Source organism: Patagioenas fasciata, chromosome 11 (genome assembly GCF_037038585.1).
Source record: "Patagioenas fasciata isolate bPatFas1 chromosome 11, bPatFas1.hap1, whole genome shotgun sequence".
Taxonomy (NCBI): domain Eukaryota; kingdom Metazoa; phylum Chordata; class Aves; order Columbiformes; family Columbidae; genus Patagioenas; species Patagioenas fasciata.
In genome coordinates this window covers 21877304-21892432 of record NC_092530.1, presented here as the reverse complement: position 1 = coordinate 21892432, position 15129 = coordinate 21877304, and the positions used below count along the sequence as shown (strand labels likewise).

The 15129-nt window shown below is 44.6% G+C and overlaps 1 long non-coding RNA gene across 1 annotated transcript in view; it reads right to left on the bottom strand.

The window, feature by feature from the left end:
* Positions 1–2216: 2216 nt before the first annotated feature.
* Positions 2217–15129, bottom strand: part of LOC139828898 (uncharacterized) — a 74382-nt gene continuing 61469 nt past the window's right edge. The window contains exon 2 of the long non-coding RNA XR_011740956.1: positions 2217–3525. This is a non-coding gene — a long non-coding RNA (uncharacterized lncRNA). The remainder of the gene's footprint in view (positions 3526–15129) is intronic.

Here is a 15129-nt window from a genome sequence, read left to right as displayed (position 1 = left end):
GCTCTGTACAGGTACAACGTAGGGGCTTTGCCTGGGGCACCCCAGGGGAGCAGCCCCCATAGCTTTGTTGAAAGAAGGAGAAGTGGCCCTGTGGCAAAACCACCTGCTGGGATTGCAACAAAATAGGTACAGCTGCAGGTGCCAAGAAAGCCTCGGCATCACCTGCATGCACCTGCCAAAACAGGAATCACTACCAGGTTTCTGATACAGAAGAGACTAACTTTAAATATTTTTCAAATATTGGGGTTTCAGAACAGCACTGCTGCTTCATCTCTTTCCCCCCCCACTTCTTTGCATTTCTTGAACATTTACAGGGCACAGAGATACATTTACAGAGGTTTTCTCCTCTAGAAAATGAATTTAGTAATAAAAGAAAAAGGACAGAATGGTAGAAATAAGCATGCAAAACTAATCGAAAATCTGGGGATAAAATTCAAGATAACTTCCAGTCCCAAAGATCCAAGCGGTACACACAACTCAATGCTAAAATAAGCCACCTCAAACGCATGGACAAAAAAATCCAGCTCCCCAATCTGAAGTAGCAAACATTATTTCATCGGCCTTCTCCCAGGCTGCCAGGAAGGCCTGTGCCAGGCACCCCTCACCACTGCCATGACCTCCTCCCCACAGTACTCGAAGCGAGAGGTGGTCAAACACAAGGCTGAACAGCACGAAATTTCACTTCCCAACACTAACTATGCTATTGATCTCTCTAAATGGTAGGATTTGGACCTTAAGGTCTTTAGTTCATTTTTTCAGTGGGAAAGGCTTTTCCAGCTTTCCCTTAGTGCCACTCTGGGGAAGGGAAGCAGCTCCTGAGTGTGGCTGGCAGGAGCACACCCTTTGCATCTTGGAGCAGCATCAACCACTACCTGAGTTACCTGCAGGTTTGTACCAACCCCACTCACAGAGAAACACCCAAGCTGCCCTAGCATGGAAACATCCAGGAGAGACACAGCAAAGTCCAAAATCAGTGCTTGAATACCTTTGAAAAAGCCTCCACTTCAGATACTTCAGGGTAATCTTGATGCAAATCTAGCAAAACTAGTGAGTTGGAGTCACGCTGAAGGTGCAGCCATCCCATTGCTCTCCCAAGCGGTGGCATTCAGGAAACATTGCATTTTCCTATCACACACACCCACACACTACAAAAACCTACCCATGAGAGACAAGTCCAGGTCTAACTTGTTCAAGTCAGTGGTGCTCCTCACCTGCTGACAGCTAAATCAGCACCAAGGTGCTGTGCAGGTGTGAAATGCTGAGGGATTAGCAGCATGGGGCTGATTTGGTTGCCGTAGACCGAGTCCAGGGTCAGAGCCTTGGCAGAGGTAGATCTCCCGACCACACACTGCCACTGAGCTGAGATGGTTTGTGCCCATCAGCTTTAATGAGTAATCAGCTGGAGGACAGCAGGCAAAATTGTAGCCCGGTATTTGGAGACATGGGAAGATATTTCTAGCCTTACACTGTAAATGATATCAATTTTTCATTTTCAACATGTGCACGTTAGATTGATTCATTCTTAAGTGTAGATTTTTGTTGCTGGAAATTATTTTACACTTTTAATATGAAGACAGGAAACTACAAGCTCCCAAATCTGTCTGTCTGGAAGAGTGTGTCAAGGAACAACATATGGCTACTTCAGCTTTCTTCTCCATGGGGTGCAAAATTATTTGGGGTCCTCAAATCCTTGCTAGGAAGATAATAATGTGTAAACAAAGTGCATGGCCTGAGCTCTTCAGCAGTTCCTAACTCTTGCTGATATTGATAGCAACTAGATGCATAAATACCTTTGGAAACAGGGTCTTGGGGCCCAGAACATGAGGCTGTGTGTGCTCTCAGCCCCACCAAACTGGATGAGTTTTTTGGAGGTGCAGATGTTGGCACCATTTAGCTGATATTTTACAGATGCTGCTGGAAAGTTCTGATATACTTCTTCATAAATTCAGTATAATTTTGTATTTGTTACTGAACTCAAGACAGTAGACAGAAAAATTATTTAGGTTGGAAAGTTTTCAGGGTATGAAAGTAGATGATAGCCAGATCAGCTGTGATATCACTATGATAATTTATCATTATAATAACTTCCACCTTGAGAATTAGGAGCTGCATAAAATAACAGCAGAAAATTTATGTTTAGAATATAAACTCAGCATCAAGTTCTTGCTGTAGCTGCTGCAAAACTGCACCCAAATCTCACCACAGGAATATTACTATTGTTTTTAATGGATTACATTTTATTAGATTTTGAAGAGTGTTCACATCATAAAATGCATGCAGGAAGTACTGTGTATGTAAAACACAGCCACATTAATTATGAAAGCTAGTAAATGAATCATACATTACTGCAAATATATTATGCATTGCTTACATCGCTTTTCCGTGGCATGTTTTCACGACAGAAAGAGAAACTAGAAAGGAAGGCTGGAAAAGAAAAAATAATAACATTAGCAGAGGAGGCAAGAAGAAAGAGGAAAAGTACAGAGGGAAGCTGTTATACTGGCATGACCTTATTTTTACGTGAAGCCAAACTAATCGCCCTTGTGATATTTGAGTACCTGGGCACTGCAAACCCGGGAGTCAAAAAGAACTCACAGCGTGATTTTTCTGACACTTATGTATGATTTTGATAACTGATTCATATGGCCTATCTCACAGAGCTTCACTAGAGCTCACAGATTTCTCTGCTTTTCACAACATTACTTTTCGTGCCTATTTGCAGACTTTAGCAAAGAGTTGGTGGTGTACTGTATGTGGAGAGCGAACTGGCTTTTTAAGATCATAACTTATTTCCTGCCAAATTTGCTTTAAGAAACCACTTCAGTTCTATGCACGAGACTTCATGTTGCTTTGATTTATTATCCAGGATATAAACGGAGAGCTGTCTGGTTACAGTGGAATTCAGAGCAAAATTAAATTTTTCTCCTATAGGGTGAACATAGCCATTTCATGCAGCCAATAAACATTATCTTCTCTGTAAAACTCTTGCTGTATATTTCTATATCAGGCAGGGAGGAGAGGAATACCATGAGTTTGTGAAGATAATACTAATTCGGTTCAACTTGCAGCCGAATCGCGATGCGACGTAAGGCTGCTGATCCATTTTATTGTAAAAACTGCAGAACAGGCTCCTTCAGTAGAGGAAAACACAAACCCTCTGGTACCCGCAAGCTCGATCTCTCTCCCCTCGCTTGGGTTTGTGCTGACGTGGAGCTGATGCAGGGAAGGCAGAGCTAATGCTGGCAGGCTGGGCTTTTCTTCTGGCAGCTTTCTCTCCTAAGCAAGAGTATTTTCCAAGTTGGTTATCCCATTGCTTGCATTCCCCCTGAACCTGCCAGGCTGTTTTGATGTCTGCTGGTGGACTGGGGTCAGGGCTGTGCATCCAGAACCGCATCTCTGCTCCCGGGCACAGCGCTGTTGGCTTTCCTCCTCCTGTGGCTTTCGGAGGGGGCCCTCTCTCTCGTCAGCATCACACTGCTGCTGGCACATGACTGGTCTCATTTGTCTTCAAGGCTCCAGTGCAAACTGCAAGAGAAAACAGAATATGCACTCGGTATTGCGTTAAAACCTTGCCAGGTTCTGCCCAGGCAGTGGGAATCCAATCTGGTAGTCCATTCCCTAAAATAACCTTCATGGAATTTTAAGAAGGGTTTTATTTTAGGTTCAATTCGGCACACATATGTTTAACTGAAAGAGCTGCTCCACCCTGTCCCTGCTCAGCACTTGCCCCCATGCCACGCCACTGTAAAATACTGCAGGGACAGAGAGAGTTTTATTAAACCTTACCCAAGACTTTCATCTTTTTTGTATATTGAAAGGACCTTTCCATTAAACAACTCATGTTAATGAACCCTATGGAGATGTCCACTGACTTTTACTAGAGAAAAATCTTTGAAAGAAGGTAACTTGAAACAAGGAGTGTGGGTGAGCTAAGCCCAAGGAGGAGGAATGTTCAGAGTAGACAAAAAGGCAGGTGCTTGCTGTTGGCAACTTTTCTGATAACTACAGCAAACAGCACTGTTCAATAACCTGTTTCGCATAGCCAAGGGACTAAGATTGTTCTTGCACCTCATAATCACAAATAGCTCAGAGAAGTATTAAAGCTTTGATGTCAGGTCTTATTGACCTCCAAGTCTGAACAACCAAGAAAGCCAGTTATGTACTCATTTCAGTGTTAGACCTCACATCACATCTCTGAGATGAAATAATGGAAAAAGGTTGGTTGGAAGTGACTCCTGGAGGTCTTGAGTCCAACCCCCCACCCAAAAGCAGGGCTAATGTTAACACCAAATTATAATGAGCCTTACAGTATGCAATCTGGAAAAGCCATGAAGGAATTACGTCTCAATCCCTCTTCCCAAGAGACTTTGGTGAGATCTTTTGCATCAAATTCTACCTTCGGCTCACTTTTGGCTGGACAAATTATTCTAGGGAAGTCTCTGGGACTGTTCTGAGCACAGAACTGGATTTTGCGAAGACTATAAGGATTTTGCTGCTCCAAGTACAATTCACCATCCATTCTTAAAACCTCAAACACTGATGTGCCTGTCCTGGAGAAGGACGTGGGCCACCGTGTTTAAATGGTTTGGACTGGGAAAGGGCCAGAGCCTACTGAAAACTGTCTCCATTGATCCCGGTGAGTTTTGGACCAGATCCTGAAGGAGAAGGATAGGGCCAAAACTCGTGGTGTGTTTTGTACTCGGAAGTGCTCCCTCCTTGTGCCAGGCTGTCACACAGCCTCTGGCAGTGGTAGAACACAGCCTGAGTCCCCGCACAGCCTGCCCTGGCAACAGAAATAAAAGAAGAATAAAGAGCAAATAAAAGAAGAGAAGAATAAAGAGTAAATAAAAATCGAGGGACATTGCAAACAGATCAGGGAAATGAAAACTTTGGGGATGTGTCATTTCCATTTGACGAACCCCTTCCTCCTTGTCCATATTCAGCTCTTGCTCCCAAATCTTTCAGTGTCACCCATGCCAGAGAATGGCTGCAATGCCAACACTTCAAATTTAGGGACTTAGGATCAGGGTGGGAAGCTCAGTGGAGTGACTCTGGAGCCTGTGGGACTTTGCAGAGCATTTATTTCCCTTGGGATGCAAATCTGTCCTGCTTACCCTGGTCAGCTGGAGAAATCCACCTGATGGGGGATCAGTTTGGTGCCCTTTAACACCATGTGGCTCACGTTGAGTTATTCACATCGTAAGGAAAAATGCTGGGGTGTTGGTGGCAGGCAGAGACCAGGCGACGGCTGGCACATTGAGCACTGGAGAGGTGGGCACGTGGGCTGGCGTCAGGCTCCATCCCTCCTCGCCCCAGGAGGCTCCGGCACAGAACCAGAGCTCTGCTCCCTTCTGCCTTATATTTCCACCACCTTAGAGCCAGTAAGAATAATAAAGCCTTTGGACGATTTCCGCTAGCTCCAGGCAATCTGGAACCTTTGCCAAAGAATTACATAGAGGCAGTATTAAAAAACAGGGTTGTCTCCAAAGTCTTTTAAATACAGAGGTTGCAATCGGCATCGTTCCTGGCAGGCAGGCAGGGAGACCGACCTGCCCATCAGGGCCCCATTTTGCGACTTACAGAGCCTGTCAGGAAAGATCGATAGTTGGCATGGTAACAAGCTCATTTCCCAAGAATAGAGCTCCTTTTTATTAAATTTGGCTGCCTATTGATCAGTTCCTGATCCACGTATCAAAACATGACAAGCACTTAATGAATCGCAGATTTTTATTGAAGCAAATAAAAAAATGCTACTATCACGAGGCCGCTGGGGGCTGCTGCCTGCTTCCGAAGGCACTGCGGCCAGAGCCGGGCACAGCGCAGGGGCAGGGGTGGAAAACAAACACAAACATAACCTACTCCTATGGCTACTTCAAGACCTGTTTTCCCCTGCCATGAATGTCTCTTAGATCAGCATCCCCAGTAAGCAGGTTTTTTTCTGCATGGGATTTTGTCCCTCCTCCCCACTCACTCTCCATGGCTCTCCGCTCTCCTAACACACAGTGAAGCTGTGCCGTCCCTCCCCACAGCTCCGAGCCCTCCAAAGCCAGCAGTTTCCCAGAGGTTGCTCTTTGGACATTCAAACTTTTCCCTCCCCCGTGGGCTCCCCAGTTCCCAACACATCTGCAACCCACGTCATGCTGCAATGAAGTGATAGATATGGTCAGTCCATGCAGATTTGCTGATATCATCTTTAAAGTTTGTGTTAAATTTATTAACCTTGGTCTTCCCAAGCAAAGCTGTTTGCTTTGCATCTTTGAGCACGTGGCCACAGCCAGGCAGCAGCTTGGCCAGTTCTTGCAGCAGCCTGACATCCCTCCCTTTGCCATCCTGGGGGTCCCTACTCCTCATATTTGCCATCCTGCAGGGTGGGTAGCTCTGGTGTGGCACAGTACAAAACCCCCAGCCTTTCCACAGATGCAGTACAGCCCATCAGGAAGATGCTATGCCTATTCAAATTGCTTTAACATGCATTTACATGAGAGATAATAACAGCTCCAAAGGCTTCTTCCAGCCTATTAAATAATACTCTCTTAAAATAGTGTCTGAATTCATGCTGAAATGACAGACTATAATAATCCAGTCATATCTATTCAGTATATACAGCGGACTGTAGATGCTTAGAAAAATTGCAATATGTATTTATTTACATGATATGGTATATGATAGACGATTTTTTCAGGTCATCTCCTGTGTCTGGTCTGATACAGAGAAGTTGCTGCAAGAGGTCTCCCTATCTCCCACTGTCAGATATTTTAAGAGGAGAGAAAATAACCTGACCACACACAGAGATGTGTTAAATCTTCCAAAAAACTAATGATTCTGCAAACTATTATAAAAATTTCAGACACACGCTAAATACCCCAGCCATGCCCCTACACACCCTGGGGGCAGCTGCTGCATCATAACCAATTGATTCATGGTGAAGGCCACCATTTCAAGTAGCTTCAGTTAAGGAAGTTCTTAAAAAAAAAAAGCTAAAACTTTTAACAAATCAATGTACAGATTTCAAAAGGGCTCAGGTTTTATGGTCAGGAAACATGTAAGACTTTGCTTGGCACCTGGGGAGCCTGAACCCCTCTTCCACTGTCTCCACAAAGTGCAGGACCCCAATGCAATGAACCACAAGGTAGGTGATGGTGTTCCACTGAGGGTGAAGTGGCTTTATTCCTAAACCCTCCATCACTGTGTGCCACATGGTACCAACCCACAGCGACACATGGCAATCCCTGACATGGGTATTTGTGCATCTTCATAGTGTCTATTCCCTCTCCAACCATGACAGTTCTGCTCTGTACCACCAAAGCTGGACAAAGTCAAGTCCTCCTTGAATCACTGAGCTGAACACAGAGCAACTCCTGAGGTATCTTAAAACCTTCAGCAGATTAAGCATCATGCAGCGGTATCACCATACACACTATGCAGCCAACAATACTCAATTTGTTTTACAGGTGGGAAGTAGAGGCCAAATGGTTTATCTGCTGATCCTTCACCATGGATAGGACTCAAAATCACAGATGCTCAATAATGTGCTTGGCGTACTTTGCATGACCATACCTACATATACACTGCAGGGTGCACTGCTATTGCTCACGTTCCTACAGGACCATCACCATACATCTTCTGGGCTTGCTGATGTTGCTTGAGCACCAGTCTGAAAGGTCACAAGAAGACAGGACAGGAAGCAGCAGTTGGGCTTTTGAGAGAAAGTGATGCCTAGAGAGCAGAGCTGAGCAGCCCTCACAGTAGCTGGGGATGACAGAGTGCCCCAGGTCTGCAAAGTCGCTGACATTCTCCTCTTAGACTCAGAGCGAAGGATGAACTTTGTCATCACATTACTCATGTTTTTCCAGATGCTCAAAGAAGAGGAAGAAATCAGGTTAAATCAGTAAGTAAGTGGACAAGAGCGATTCTCTTTGTCATCAGCTCCCTCCAAGGGCAATTTTGGAGGAGAAAGAAGAAAGCTGCCTTGTCTTTTTGAAAGCTTAGGAAATCCTGCCAACCTTTCCACAGAAAGAGCTTCACTTTCCCATTTAACCTCTATTTCAGACTGTGCTCCTTGCCTCGTATATTCCTCTCCTGAGAACATTCAACCCAGACAAATCTACCTAAACAGCCCAAACACCTGAACATAGCAAAACCCAAACACTGCCAGATGTATCTGGAGATACATCATGCCCATCATGTCATTCAGCTGCTCCTGAAGTCTGACTCTAAAACTCCAGATTGCACTTAGGCATCTGGTTGTGGAGCAGTGGCCATGGTTTGCCTTGAGACTGAAGAGTTGAGCTCAAGGTAGAGCCTGGGAGCAGGATGAGACCTACAAACTGGAAGTGTTTTTTCTCAACACAATCCCCAGCTACCTGGTGCCAGTCCCTGACAGCCACGGAGCCAAAATTCAGCCAAAACAGCTCAGCAATCCCCAGGTGGAGAGCTGTGGCAAAAACCTAAGCATTTCCTCTTTTCCCCAAGATGATAAAAATTAAGTCAGTAAGGGTGGTACTTTCTGCTTACAAATTAACCTCCAATTATTCAAGCAGCCAATAAAAATTCCTAAGGAAAGCAAGCAGTGGTGTATGTTTGTGGGAATCGGCCATTTGCCACTTTGGACTGTTTTTTGCCAGAACAGTGGGATTTCAACAGAGCCCTGTACTTAATGTCGGCGGGGGGCACAGTGATGCCCACCAGGTCGCCGCTGCTGTGAGGGGCTGGGAAAACCCCACAAACCCACAAACCCACCGCAGAGCACCCTCATTCCCCTCTAAACTTTCTAGGGCAGGTAAATGCAGCAACAGGAGAGCAGAGCCAATGTTCTTAACAGCCTGATCACACACTAGGGTTTAATTTAAGTTAGAAATAACATCGCTCTTTCTCATCTAGATCATATTAGGATTTTGAAAGGGCAGTCACGCAACTTCCCCCCGGCAGTTGTGGCAGAACCGCGCTCGGAAATGAATGGAGCTCGTGGAAGCATTCAGGACCGAACAATCGGATTTATAATTAGGCCTAAAAAGGGAAGAACGCTGAATAAAAGCAGCACAGCCAGTTTTAGAAGAAAAGGAAGTTCTGGATGGAATTCATTGGGGTAGAGCACTGAAGTGGAAATGGAAAGTGTTCAAAGATAAATGAGTTTAGGCCTAAGAGTTTGCTTGACATCTAGAAAATGTACTAGGAACACAGTGTCAAGAAAAGCTAACGTGAATAACAAAGAAACACAAGAAGTGAGAGAAGATAGGAAAGAGCCATAAAACTTTGGGACAACAAAGAGTAGCAATTATACAGGGAAATGTAATGAAGTGTAAAAAATCATAATGAAAGCAAAGATAGAGAATGAAAGGATGATTGCATATTTGCTTAATGCACATCAGAGAAGTGTCAAAGACATGGGGAACAAGAGGTCACTAAATGAGAAAATAAAGCCTCAGAGAAAAGACACTGAATTTATTGCTTTAAATACAGATTTATTTGCCTGGGATTTACCACTTGAGGGTCAATGACAGATGCAAGCAACAAAAACGTTTTCCTAAAGGAGAGGAAAAATTTCTGAAGGAAATGGAGCTTTCTTTTTCTTAGACAACTGATCCAGCAATGCAGCCTAACCCACCACCAAAACACTGGGATCTAATGGGGGTCTCAGAAACAGAGGGAAAACTCAGTCTAACTGGCCCCCAAGTACAAGGGGATTAACTTTTGCTTATTGACATCATCCTTTACTGGCATCAGGAGTTCTGTCTCAGAGTAGTTCACCTTTGCAGGTCATCTGCATCAGAGAGGGGGATCCCCTGTAAACCCTGATGGGAATAGCCTCCTTTTCCTGATTTTTTTGACAGGATGGTGCCCAAAACACCTGCCACATCCCACTTACCACTTCCCAGTATGCATCATGGGAGCTGCATACAGTAGATTAATGCCATGGCCCACAAGACTTTCTTACCAGGTCCAGATCACCAGGACAAAGTGTGATCAAAACCATCCCAGGTTCTCCCACACAGTGTCCTATAGGCTTTGCTACCTTCAGCACCTCTGTGTTTATCAAAAGGCCAACTCAAGGTTTCCCAGATCTGGGGAAAATTGAGCTTTGCTACTGAATGAAATACAGACCAAACTCTGCTACTTGATGTCCTGGTTTCAGTTGGGATAGAGTTAATTTATTTTCTAGTAACTGGTGTAGTGCTGTGTTTTGGATTTAGTATGAGAAGAATGTTAATGATACACCGATGCTGGTTAGTCAAGAACTTTTCAGCTTCCCATGGTCTGCCAGGTACACAATAAGCTATGAGGGAGCAAAGCCAGGCCAGCTGACCCAAGCTGGCCAAAGGGGGATTCCTGACCATATGACATCATGCTCAGTATATAAACTGGAGTGGGCTGGGTGGCAAATACTGCTGCTTGGGAATGAATGGGCTATTGGGTTGTGAGTGGTGAGAAATTGCATTGTGCATCACTTGTTTTGTATATTCTATTATGACTGTTACTGTTTTTTCTTCCTTTGCTGTCCTATTCAACCATTCTTATCTCAATGCATGAGTTTTTCCTTTTCCTATTCTCTCCCTCATCCTACTTGGCGGAGTAATGAGTGAGTGTCTGCATGGTCCTAGTTGCTGGTTGTTGCTAAACTACAACACCTGAGAACATACCCCTTCCCCAGCACAAGGCACAGCCATGGCTCTGCATTTATAAAAATCTGTGACCATTTTTTGAATCCAGCAGAAGAAAAAAGCTCCTTCTGTGGAATGGTGTCACCAACCATCCTCTCCCACACCCTGGGGATCTGCAGGGCTTCAAATACCTTTTCTGCCCTGAAACAGTAAATGGCCATGGGCTGGGGATTTTGCTTTGCTGGGGCAGCTAGGAGAGGACAGCACTGAGGCAAGGTGCCAGCACCCTGCCAGCAACAGGGCAGTTCCTAAAACCACTGCACGGGGCAGGAATCAGAAGCTAATGGAGAACACAGCTCAGACCACTCCATCGCAAGTATTAAACAGAAGCAGTGGATGGGACATGAGGAATGAGTCCTCACCTTATCTATATGTCCCAGCAGTGGAAGCCCATGTGAGGACTGGATCACCCCAGCTGAGAGGTCAGGGTCCATATGGAAACATGGCGTGTTGCTGGGCTGGCCCCTCCAGGGCTTGGTGCCTACAGGAGCGGTGCTGAGAAGCATCTGACAGCCTGCAGCAGCCTGGGACATCCATGGAAAAAGGGGTGGAATAAGGCTGCCAAGTGCATTTTTCCCTCAAAAACTCCATAAACAGCAAAATGACATCCTGTGAGCAGGATCCCACTGATGCAGTTAGCAATCAAGCGCTATCTAGACAATTAGTTGTTTAATTTAGGACTAATTTTGTCCTACCAGTTTAAATTAACCCCCCCAATAGGATAATTTCCTCACAACCATAATTCTGTTACAAGCTTTTCACTAATCCAGTCGCAACTTCTATAATATTATTTGGCTGCTGATTGAGACTACAGCAACCACAGGGGTTCGTGTGCATTGTCTCATTTCTGATAAAAAAATGTAAAATTAGTCCAATTAAAAATTCTTTTAGTACTGTCTAATATGTGAAACTCCCCTAAGTCAGGACAGAAACATCATCATTCCAGCCACGCAGCCTGTCTGCGGGTGACAGCAGAAGCTACATGCTAATGTCAGCCATACGTAAGTGTCTGTCTGTCTGTCTAGATGTCTGTCGCAATAATATATTTAAAGAGAATTGCCAGGATGGAAGTATTCATGCTTGAAAATATTTGTCTACGACTTTGGGGAATTTTCTCTGGAGTATTTTGGATTGGCTTCAAGTTTGCTTCAGCCCCTTGAAGTCTTATTCAAAGCAACCTGGGCCGTGATGCAAATATTCAGCACATGGCAATTCCCTACAAATCTCATATTCATAGCAAGAAATGGAAGAAAGAGAAACCCAGTGGTGGAAAGGTCTTGTGGCAGTAATAACACACACAGCATTGTCAGATGGGGAAGCTTCAGCACAGAGATGCGCTAATTTGGAGGGGAAAAAGTAATAGAAAGCAGTGGGGATTATAAAGCGAACTGAAGTGCTAAAAATTGCACTTTTTTTCAAGTCAACGTAATCGATCCTGACAGAATTTTTTCAGGCACACTGAAGTATAGAAGGGAGGTGACAGAAATCCCTTGACATAAACACAACAAAGGAGTCAAAAGAGAAAATAAAAATTAGTCTAAGCTGTATAATAGAAATAACAAAGCCAACAGGATCGGTTCCCCCCTTCTCGGCAAGTGAAAGCCCCAAGATATGGAAGGGCAGCTTCAGCCTTCGGGGAAGAGGGTTTCCCTCCTCACTCCTGAATTTGGGCCAAACGTGGCAAATGTTTCTGAAGAAAAATAAACAGAAAAAGAGTGTATTTTAACAAAATAGAAATATTTTGCATGGACATTTCAGAGACAAATGCTCCTACTTCCCATTTTAAGGCTGGATTTGCATTTTAAAATAACATCACCCCAGGTGAGAAACAGAAGAAGTTTAGATGAACCCGGGGATGAACCACAATGCTTTGTTTCTCCTTCTTGTCTTTGCCACACACCCTTTGAGCATGTCATGCTGGGCTCAAAGGTGGTCTCTAGGTTAAAAAACAAAACCAAACAACAACAACAACAACAAAACACCACGAATTTTTGAGCTATTCCCACACAATGCTGCTGGGAGGAGGATGGGGGCTGTGCCTTTGCCCCCGCTCTGTACACAGCACAACAGCGCCCTGGCACCTCCATCCACAGCAGGGGCACGTGAAGTCTTGGTCACTGCCTTATTGAAAGAAGACAGCATCTGCATCCTGCCATTTCCAGCGCACTCAGTTCCTATTTAAGCTCTCATTAAGAAGCATACCTGCAGTGGCTGGATGCCAGCATAGTACAGCGACAAGGAGATTCTAATCCTTCCCTGGCTTCAGCATATAGGCAGGAGACAGAACTGAGCAATGCCAGAATTTCTATTCTGTGCAATAATTTAACATTTTGAAATGCACTTTCTATCCAACTCAGGGACAAGTCAAGATCCAGAAATTACCCCAAAATAAACATGAACAAGAAAATATCTCTTGGGGATACCCAACTGTTTCCACACAGAGCACTGAGAGCTGGTAAAACACAAGCCCAAGGGGATTCCCACTCATTTTCATTTTCCATATTTTCCTGTTCATGCTCTCTGGGTAATTAATCTGTTTCTGCTAAACAGACTGTCCCTGACAAATCTGCCTTTTTTTCAGTAAAACCCAATTCTGCCAGAAAACGTGGAAGGTGAGCATGACAGAAAAATCAATATTCCCGGCCTGAGCTGAGCACAGGGCAGTTGTCATACCTGAGGATGGCTGTACAGACCGAGAATAAGTGGTAGTGCCCTTTTGTGCCCCCTTATGCTGAGCTGATAAACTTGGGAATTACAGCTTTTCCACCTCAACAACACGTTTTTCTGGTGTCTTTGGTTCTACCCAGTTTCTACCCCAGGTTAAACACCTCAAGGCTTCCTTGCTCAGAAATGAATGTTGAGCAACTTCTGCCTTCAGAGAGGGTCAGGAAGGGTTACCTTCACACAGTGCCGTCGCTCCTCTTGCCTGCTACCCAAGTGATCTGAGCAGATCTCTCATTTTGTCACTACAGCTCTTCCTTTTGTGTCCTCAGCTAAAAGGAATTAACTTCTACTAGGCAGTCGATGAGGCCTATGTTGGTAATTATGGATTCTGAGGCTCCATGCTACCATTTCCACACATCTCAGCCAAGAAGGATAAGAAGTGTCCAAGAAGTGCTGAATTTCTTGCCATGCAGGGAGGCAATCAAGTCCGTGGAAAGGAGTACAACGGAGATTGGTGGAGATCAGCAACAGGAGCAGCATGTGAGCCAGGCACCTAGGACCTGTATACAGGGGTATGTACGTAGCAGGCAACTATACCAGTCTGATTTTTTGGTTGAGTGATGCCTCTGGGTGCTAGAACCTGGGAGAATTTAATCCCAACTCAAACCAAGAGCAGCCACACCGAGCTGCATGGGGCTGTGCAGCTTTGCTGGCTCAGGACCTGGGTGTCGAGAAGAGGCAGTGGAGCTGGAAATGCAAGGTCAGGGCAGTTCAGCCCCATATTCAGAGGGACTCCAATCTTAGTCCTTGTTGAAATTAGTCTTTGCTTGGATACATATAAATAAATCCAGGACACTGCTTGCGTAACAGTAACATTTTGCAGTATCTGGCATTTGCCGCTAGTTGAAGGCTAAGCAAACCATGCTTCAGTGGAGCATAAAATTGCTTTTCCTTTGGAACAAGCAGGGCATTGTAGTAATAGGCAAAACTGTACATTGTGTTAACGGCTGTATTTTCACATTATTGATTTACATTGTGTAATGCCATGCAAGACCTGCTTTCAATGATATGTGCATCTGTCGTATCACAATAACTGCAAAAGGCTGGGTGCTGCTAGGAAAATGAAGCGCTGGGGATCCCCGGGCATATTCACATCCATGTGCCCATCATGCGGAGGTGATGATTAGGGGGATGTTGTGGTAATGAGCAGGTCCCAAGTGTGCACTATGTAAATCGAGGCTGCTCGGGTCAGCTTCCACCTACTGTGCACATCCAACTTTTTCAGCCTGCTTGCTCTTCTGACAAGGAGAACGTATGGAAATGGCTTCCCCTTGGCAGCTCCCCTCAGCTATACGTGTTTCAAGGCATCCGAGATGGATGGGCTGCAATTGTTTTTCCCTCTCCTTTCCAACTCTGTGCAGCTCTGGCATGGCGCTCTCTGCAAGGATCACCAGCTGCTGGGTGAAAGCAAGCAGAGCAGTAAGAGAGAGAAACATTCAAGATGAGTGAGGGTTTGCTGCAGGAAATGTCATCACTAAATACACCTTTAAATAAGAGGGTAAATACTCCACAGATACAGTGTTTCGAATCTAAGAGAATTCACCTCAATTATGCACTAATAAAGTGTTGATATCAATGTGAAACATTTTTTAACATCACTGTCTAGTTAATGCAAAATTTGGTTTTATATCATCTAGCCTGGTGGTAAATTTGGTAAGCTTTCATTTATCTATAATATGTTATTTCATTGCTTACACTGGCTCCAGGTGCTATGTGTCATATCAAGGAATATTAAAATAATATTTTT